Source organism: Mauremys mutica, unplaced genomic scaffold (genome assembly GCF_020497125.1).
Source record: "Mauremys mutica isolate MM-2020 ecotype Southern unplaced genomic scaffold, ASM2049712v1 000789F_np12_obj, whole genome shotgun sequence".
NCBI lineage: Eukaryota > Metazoa > Chordata > Testudines > Geoemydidae > Mauremys > Mauremys mutica.
The window spans coordinates 161347-170844 of record NW_025423052.1 but is presented as its reverse complement, the minus strand read 5'-3'; positions in this window follow the sequence as shown (position 1 = coordinate 170844).

The window sequence follows — 9498 nt, the reverse complement described above, 5'->3', positions numbered from 1 at the left end:
ACTTCTCGTGTCTTGCTCACAGTACTCCTGCTAATATATCCCAGAATGTTTTCTTTTTTTGCAACAGCGTTACACTGTTGATTCATATTTAGCTTGTGATCCACTATGACCCCCAGATCCCTTTCCGCAGCACTCCTTCCTAGGCAGTCATTTCCCATTTTGTATGTGTGCAACTGATTGTTCCTTCCTAAGTGGAGTACTTTGCATTTGTCCTTATTGAATTTCATCCTATTTACTTCAGACCATTTCTCCAGTTTGTCCAGATCATTTTGAATTTTAATCCTATCGTCCAAAGCAGTTGCAGCCCCTCCCATTTTGGTATCATCCGCAAACTTGATAAGTGTAACACAGAGACTCTGCTACTGGGAGGGTTTCAGAGGGTGTCAGAGGGTTACACCCTGGTAGGAGGGGGCTAGACCTGTACTGGAATAAGGTCACTTTGTGCTTCAGAGTGTGGCAGAACCTAGAATGTCCATTAGCAGGGAAAAATCCTGGGGGGAATCGGCTTGTAGAATGGACAAAAGCCCTGTCTGAATTCTCTCACATTGCCCTTCTCGTCCCTGACAGGCTACAAAGTAACGTCCACGTTTGTTCCAGATTATCCCATCCTCCCAGGGGGAAGGAAATGGCTGCAATGGAGCTGGCTCAGGTAAGAGATTATCAGGGAGCTGGTGGTGGGCTCTGCTTGGAGGGAGAGGAGCAGTAAAGGCATAGGAAGGTGGTAGCTGCTACAGGTGGTGGGAGGCAGGAAATAACAGGATGTTACCAACCCGCTGAGACTTGTGTAATCTAGGGTGTGATGGGTTGTCACCCTGGGGTGCAGTCTGGGGAGGTTCTGGGAACATTGAAGGGAGTTTCGCAAGGGAGTTCTCCAGGTGAAGGAGGACCTGTTATCTTGTCCATCACAGAGGCATGTAGACTTCCCTTATCATTACCGCTTCAGACTGCCTTGAGCTGTTAGCTGACTGTTACACATTTTGTTTTGCAGCTACTTAGGTTGGTTAAAGTTCATCATGGAGGAGCCTTGGTTCACTTAGGCCTAGAGCAGGGGGGCTTCATTGACACTCTTGGTCTTCCACCCCCGCGAGTTACCTAGAGTTATGCCTAGTGACACCAACATGTGTGTGTGTATAGGTATTAGGTATAATGTGTGTGTATAAGGATTAAAATATTAGTTCTTGGTCATAAATCAATTATCATAATAAATGTGGCATCTTTGTCTTGCCCCCTGAAAAGATCCCGTGTAGTTTTGTCTGTACAACAAAACAGCACCCACTGTGTGCGGGTATTTGATCCTGCTCAAGTAGTCCCCATTGTATAACACTATCGTTCAGAGGTTCCTATTGCACACAGTTCCTGGGGTAAGCTTTATGTCTTTGTGCATTCCTTCAATAAGCCACTAACATTGTCTGGCCTCCTCCAACAGAGCACCTTTGAAATACAGAGACATGGTTAATATTTCTAGCCTCAGGTACAAATGTTAGATGCAAATGTTAGTTGGATAAACACAGTCAATAGGTCTTAAGTTTTGCAATGATACCTCACATCAGCCATCTTGCATAAAGTATATATTAGCTATGTCATATCCAGATCATAAGCATATTTTCATAAAGACTGTAGAGTATAATGTATGTTTGCTGATCTGCAAATAGGAAAGGAGCATGCACCTTTGGGTGCAAACGCTCATGACAATAGTGCAGAGCCATGCAAGCTCCATGGTTCTGTGTGAGATGGCAGACAGTGAGGAGGGCCAGGCAGGTTTGTGGGTTTAGAAAAAAACGGTGTAAACATTATGTATATGTTTATGTAGGGGACACATATAACGTTAGTGGATAGTTAACAATGCGTTCTAAGAAGTTGGATCCCATGGCCACAACCACCCCTGACTGAGCTGTTTGGTACCCAGCATACACTGCCAAACCAAAGTGTCCCAAAATGCAGTGGGTGGACAGTGGGAGATCTATTCATGGTGCACCTCACTCTGAATCTATACAAGTGGTTCTGGTGAATACCCTGACGGCTGAGGCAAGGAGTCCAGGAGGCATGCGCACCAGTGACATAGTAACCGTAAAAACAACAAGGAGTCCGGTGGCACCTTAAAGACTAACAGATAAGGTGCCACCGCACTCCTTGTTGTTTTTGTGGATACAGACTAACACGGCTACCTCCTAATACGTGGCATAGTAACCGTAGTGACTCTGTGCTGACATAACTTGAGTTAACCCACCCTTAAAGTGTAGATATGGCCTTAGGTATATTAAATGTTTGGGAGAGGTAACAGGAACAGTCTGGGGGTAGACAAAGATTCATTCAGATGTTTCGGCTCAAGGCATTGAAACTGGCCTTACTGCACCCTACAGGCTCAGGAACAAAGAGGCACAAAAAAGATCTCATTTATTTATTACAATGTCTTGACTCGAGGGTGTATAACTCGTGATTTTAGAATTCTTGTGGTTGTCAAGGTATCTTGGGGTTGTAGATGCGTGTTCATTATATTTTGAAAGGCAAAACTATGAATGGGTTGAACAAAGAATTAGATCAGTCCCTCAGGATAAGTAGACTGGCTATTAGCCAAGATCATCAGGGATGCAGGCCCATGCTCTGCATGTCCCTAAACCGTCCTTTGATTGCCAGATGCTGGGAGTGGGCAATGGGATGGTTCACTGAGTCATTGCCTGGTCTGATCATTCCCTTAGAAGCACCTGGCATTGGCCACTGCCACAAGACAGGATACTAGATTAGGCGGACTATTGGTCTGACCCATGTTGGCAGTTCTAATTTTCTGCAAAAATTACAATAGATTTTTTTTCCAGGGAGAAAGACATTATAGGCGATAGTATCCTGCCTTTATTGAATATTTGAGAATCAAGCTGTACACAACGGCATGTGGAAAAACACTAAGGGCTAGACTGAGGCAAAATAACAGTTGCAAAAATGCAATCCCCAGTGGTGGATTGACTCAAAACAAAGTTTTGACACTAGGCCAGAAATTCTGTCAGCTCTAAAATGAGAAGAAAAAATTAAATTTAAAAATTCAGGGAATTCAGGTTATCCCAGCAGCAGATAAAACAACTTAGGAAACTGCTTGGAGACTCTGTGCATTCAGATACAGAGAGAAGGGATTCTTTGTTTCTGAGGGGATCTGTGTAACATGTTTTACTGAATTAAGTCTCAGGGATTAGCTACACTGGCAAGTTAAAGCGCTCGAACTCGCTGGCTCAGGGGTGTGAAAAATCACACACACACACACACACACACACACACACACACATCCCAAGCGCAGCAAGTTTGAGTGCTTTAAAGCGCTAGTGTGGACAGGCTCGGCTCCCAGCGCATCCCCTCGTGGAGGTGGATTACCAGGCGCACCGGCACCCACCGCAGCGCTCTGAACTTTGTAGTGCAGACAGAGCCTCAGTAGGTTGGATCAGACAGAGGGGAGCTGCACTGGCTAGGCAGGGGGATGCCTGTGTCTGTAAGAACCAGCCCTGGGAAGCCCCTGCCGAGCGGTGCTGTCTGTGGGAGGGGAAATTAAAATAAAAAAAGCTGCGTCCCCCCCCCCCTTTGGGCAAACACTGGTCTCACTCCCACTGGGGTCACTGCTGCCCCCTGTGCCCCGCCTGTGCCGGGTTTTGCCCTTAGTCACCCTCTGCCAGAGCCTCACTCCTGGGCTTCACTCCTGCTCCTCCCCCCAGCCCTGGTTTTGTCCCTTAGCCCCTCTCCTGCCCCTGCCTCCAGCTGCCTGACCCCCCCGCCCGGGCAATTCCCGCCCCCTGCTCAGCCCCCACCCCCTGTCACTCCCCCCGCCCCGCTCCAGCCCCTGGAACGAGCAGAATGTTGAGCTGATATGGGCAGGGGGAAGGGCAGCGGCTTCAGCGGCTGTCACTGAGCATGCGCAGTGCCCGGGAGCGGCACATGGCTGCGGGAGGCGCGTTAATACGCTGCCCGGAGGCTCCTGAGTCTGACGGTTCAGCAGCCCCCGCCCCGCCCCCGCTTTTCCCCTGGGGAGCCCCGGCCCCTCCTGCCCCCTCCGGGCTGAGGTGGGTTCCCGCGTGTCCCACCCCCCCTACTGCCCCCTTCCCGCCCTCCCGTCCCAGCCCCCGCCCCTTTGTGCGGCAGCGGGGCCATGGCCTGGGCCGGGAGCGCAGCGCGGGGGCTGCTGCACCCCTGCTGCCCGCGGGGCAGCGCGGTGGGGCTGGAGGCAGGGACACGCGTGGGGCGGACAAGCTCCTGCTTGGGGGGCCGGGCCCGGCTGCCTGGTTTGCCCCCTGCCCGGGGGGGGTCCCCAAGCTCCGCGCGGCCGGGGCGGGGCCGGGGCGATGTAGCCCGGGAGTGGCTGGGCCGGGAGCTGCAGGAGGGACCGGAGCGCGGCTCGGCTTCAGAGCTCGGAGCCCAGGCTGGGCCCGGGGGCGGATCTGGGGTGTCAGAGCCGGGCGGGGGGTCGGCTGGGGATGGGGGTTGTGGGCGAGCTGGGAGTGCACTGGGGGGGTCAGGGCTGTGGGGGAGTGGCTGGGGATGGGGCTGTGGGGGAGCTGGGAGTTTGGGGAGCGCTGGGGGAGCGGTTGGGGATGGGGGCTGTGGGGCTGCTGGGAGTTCGGGGTGTGCTGGGGGGGGGTCAGGGCTGTGGGGGAGCGGTTGGGGATGGGGCTGTGGGGGAGCTGGGAGTTTGGGGTGCACTGGGGGGGTCAGGGATGGGGGGAGGGGATGGGGGCTGGGGGGAGCTGGGAGTTTGGGGTGCACTGGGGGGGTCAGGGCTGGGGGGGAGCGGCCGGGGATGGAGGCTGTGGGGCTGCTGGGAGCTGGGAGTTTGGGGTGCACTGGGGGGGTCAGGGCTGGGGGATGTTTGGGGGGCTCCATGTTCAGATCTGGCCCTGCGGGAGCTTTGGGGGCTGGCGCTGGGGAAAGTGGGGGACTGTCTGAAGTTGGCTGCTTGGGATGTGGGTGAGGCCCCGGGGAGCTGGGGGTTGGGCTGCACCCCTGGCACTGCAGCCTGGGGCCCTGCGTTTCCTCTGGAAAAGCTGCTCCCTGTTTCACCATCTCCTCTCAGTCTGAGTCCCAGGGACCCTGCACAGGCGTCTGCAGGGCAGGACGGGCCCTGAAATCTGGCAGCTGGGAGATTTGCAGCCGTTTCTAACCCTCCCTCCCCTGCTTCTTCCAGGAGGCACCACAAAAGCATCTGGCCCCTCTGGGAAAAGAGAGAGAAGCAGCCAAAGCCGAGGAGGAGCGGCAGAGCGAGGAGCTGCTGGTAGGTGCCCAGAGCCCCCTGCCACTTAGGTTTGCCTGGCATAAGAATGACCTGGTGAATGCAGGGCCCATCCTGCCAGCCTCAGCCAGGGACCCATCCCCTCTGGAGCCCAGGGAGCCTGCAGGGGCAGACACGGGGGTAACGTGATGCCCTTAGGATGCAGGAGTCTGCTGGGCAGGAGAGGGTCAGTCTGTTAGCCCAGAGCCCCTGCCCACATGCTGTCTGGACGTCACAGTGACCAAGGATCCTTTCTAGCTCCTGAGGGGATGGGGAGGAAGGAGATGAAATGTGGGCTGCAGAGATGGAGGATTTGGCTCAGTGCACGTTGATGAGGTTTTGGGGAGAAGTGTCCCTCCTGTAGGTGATGTACAGCTCACCCCGGTCCTGATCCCTCCTCCCTTCCCGGGATAAATGAACTTCCGATCCCCCACCACCAGAGATCTTGTGTTCTGGTAAATAACTCTGCCACCCGCCCCCAGGTGCATTTATGATTTTCCCCTGTTATGGAGCAGATGAATTTCAATGTTGATAAATGCAAAATAGGGCACATTGGAAAAGATAATATCAAATGCACATAAAATGATGAGGTCTAAATTAGCTGTTACCGCTCAAGGAAGAGATTTTGGAGTCACTGTGGATAGTTCTCTGGAAACATCCACTCAATCTGCAGCAGCAGTCAAAAAAGCAAACAGAATGTGGGGAATCATTAGGAAAGGGATAGACAATAAAACAGAAAATATCCTATTGCCTCTATATAAATCCATGGTATGTCCGCATCTTGAATACTGTGTGCAGATCTGGTCGCCCCATCTCAAAAAAGATATATTGGAATTGGAAAAGGTTCAGGGAAGGTCAGCAAAAATGATGAAGGATATGGAACAGCTTCCGTATGAGGCGAGATTAATAAGACTGAGGCTATGGCTACACTCCGCAGCTTTTAGCCACATGGCTGTGCCGCTACAGCCGTTCTGCTGACAGGCGCGCAGTGTAGCTGCTCTTTGTTGGCAGGAGAGAAGTGCCAGTGTAGATAAAGCCTGAGACTGTTCACCTTGGAGAAGAGACGACTAAGGGGGGATATGGTAAAGGTCTATAAAATCATGACTTGTGTGGCGAAAGTAAATAAGGAAGTGTTATTTCCTCCTCATAACACAAGAACTAGGGGTCATCCAGTGAAATGAATAGGCAGCAGGTTTAAAAGAAACAAAAGGCAGTATTTCTTCACACAACACACAGTCAACCTGGGGAACCCCTTGCCAGGGGATGCTGTGAAGGCCAAGACACTAACAGGGTTCTACAAAGAACTAGAGAAGTGCATGGAGGACAGGTCCCTTAGGGGCTATTAGCCAGGATGAGCGGGATGGTGTCCCTAGCCTCTGTTTGCCAGAAGCTGGGAATGGGCGACAGGGGATGGGTCACTTGATGATTCTCTGTTCTGTTCATTCCCTCTGAGGCACCTGGCATTGGCCACTGTCAGAAGACAGGCTACCGGGCTAGATGGGCCTTTGGTCTGATCCAGTCTGGCCGTTCTTATGTTCTATGTTCCCCTGTTACTGAGCCGCCCTCTCCCTGTTGCAGAAACAGACGGCAGCCGAGAGGCAGAAGATCGTCTGGGAGTGGCAGGAGCTGCGAGGGTTTCTGGAGGAGCAGGAGCAGCGGCTGCTGTCCCGACTGGAAGAGCTAGAGAGAGCCATTGTCCAGCGAAGGGATGAGGGCGTCTGCAGCCTGTCCTGGCAGATTTCCCTGCTCAGCGAGAGGGGAGGAGAGAAGGGGCAGCAGCCGCTGAGCCAACCCCTGCAGGTCAGGCTGTCGTTGCAATGATCATACGCAGCGTTTCTCTAGGTGCTTCTGAGCCCTAGACCCCAAAGCACTTTACAGAGTGTGGTCATGGGCATTATCCCTATGGGACAAATGGGGAAAGTGAGGCAGAGGGAGGGGCAGAGCCCTGCCCAAGGTCACCCAGTGAGTCTGGCAGCGGCGCCAGGGATGGGCCCTGGGAGTCCTGGATGCTGCAGCCCCAAGACCTTCTCTCCTGGAAATGTCTCTCTGCATTTGCACTTGGAGGGTGAAATCCCCTCCCCCACCATGCTGAGGTCCCGAGCCAGGCCCAAGGCCCCTGTCACTGCAGGTTAATGGGTTTAGTGTGGCCAGGGGCCTTCTGGGTCTCTCAGCACTGGGGGGAATTTGATTCTCAATGCAGAGAAATATCTTCTGCCTGTAAAGTGCCCGGGGAGAAGATTTCCACAGTGGGACCTGCCCGCAGGGTTTGCTGGGGCTGGTAGGGGGGCAGCAGCTCTGGGAATGTAAACCTGAAATTCCCCTACTGCCCGAGGCCTCAGTGGTGACCCCTGCAGAGCAGGAGGCCTCCCCATCCAGGGACACTCCCCCTGACGGCCTCCTCTTTCTCTCCTTTTTAGGGTGCTGGGAGCACTGGGGGCAGGTAAGTCCTGGGCTCCATTTCGCTCCCTCTCATGGGCCGCTAGGTTTGATAACTGCACTGAATAGGAAGCTGCCCCCTGCCCTGGGAGCATGTGAGTCTGTCTCCCCTAGTGGCTGACTCGGGTAGGAGACAAGCCGGTTACTGTCTGGTCGCTCATGAGGTCACAGCAGGGCTGCTAGACCCAGGGCCGATGGGACAGACCAGGCCTGTCTCCTGGACTGACGTGGCCGCGTCACGTACTCAGAGGGCGCAGAATCTCAGCTTTCGCATTTGTTAAAGTGAGTTGCCAGCCCTCAGTACCTCCCCAGTGTAAACGGAGACAGTGTTGCCTTGCTGGGGCTGCCAGCAGCCTGAAGCCATAGCTCTGAGAGCATGAACTCTCCTGTCCCCTGTTAATGTCAGCGGGGTGTCAACTGAAATGGCAGCACTTTGATGTGAACATTAAACGTTCCCTGGCTGATCACTCGAGCAGGTGGAATGGGGAGAGGGCGGGAGTGAAGCCTTTGTGGGGTGGGAATAGGGGGTTGCTGTAGGGAGGGAAGAACAGAGGAGAGACAACAACAAGGAAGCGAGAGAGAAATGGAGAAAGGAGGGTGGGAAAGGCAGGGAAACACAGGGAAGAACCAGCAGGGCCCTACAGGGGTGTCCAGGAGGGGGCTGTTTTCCTCCTGAGTGACACTGAGTGTGACAGACAAAGACTTGGCAAAATACTAAGAACTAAAATTTTATTTCCCATACGAAGGGCAGATTCCCCCCTTGTTCTTCGTACGTGGGTGTCCCATGGAGAGCAGTGGGTGTTCTGCTGTGACTGGAGCAGGGCACAGAGTCCTAACCCGATGCCCTGGCCACTGGCCGTAACGGACAGGGCAGTGTGGCCCTCTCTCCCAAAGGAGCTGGACGCCCCAGGGTTCCTGCTTCAGCTGAAGGGTTGGGGGGTTTTGGCATTAAAGGGCCCACGTTCATTCCCTGCTGGAGCCCTGGGCTCTGTCTGTGGCCACTGTCAGCATGTAGGACCTGCCCACTCTCTGGTCTGTGTCTCCTCCCTTTCCACATAATCCCCGTGCTGGTGCCCCTTGTTCCTGCCGTAAACCAGTGTAGGGGGTGGCTCTACCCCCCCAGAACCAGAGCGTCCCTGAGAAAGCCCCTGAACAATGTCTCCGTTCCTTGCTCGAGTGTCTCCCCACTTCCCGTCTCTCTGGGGAGCACAGGGTTGAGGTGACTCACCCTGACATTGACTATCTCAGGCTACAAAGCTCAGATCCAGGTTTTGTGAAGTTTGGGGGTTGCTGGGCTCAAGGTCTGGGGCTCAGGCCTATTTCTCACCCCTCCTTTCCCCAGCAGGGAAGACGGGACGTTTCGGAAGCCAGAGCCGGCGTTTGCGGAGCTGGAGAAGAGACTCAGCGATTTCTCTCTGCAAAGTGCCGTGCTGCAGGAGGTGCTGCTGGGATTCAAAGGTGAGTTGGAGACTGGGGGTGGCGTCTCCTCTGGTTAGAGCGACCCTGACCCTGGGAAGGAGTCGGGGACTCTAGTGATGTCACTGATCCTGGGCTCCATCTCACAGCCCAGCTCAGCGAGTCGCCCTTCCCCATGGAGCAGCCCTGTGGGGCTGGCTCTGCCTGCAGCGGCTGCGTTATCGGCCTCTGATCTCTGTCACCATCTCGTCGTTAACAGCAGTTTCATTAATAAGCAATGGGGGTTTCTCCATGAATGTGAGGGCCTGAATTCTCACCTCTCCCATCTTCTCCTTCCCCTAGAGACGCTGCAACGGGAGCTGGGGAGCGACACAGGTACGTGTCTGTCTCTGACGGGCCGTGGGGAG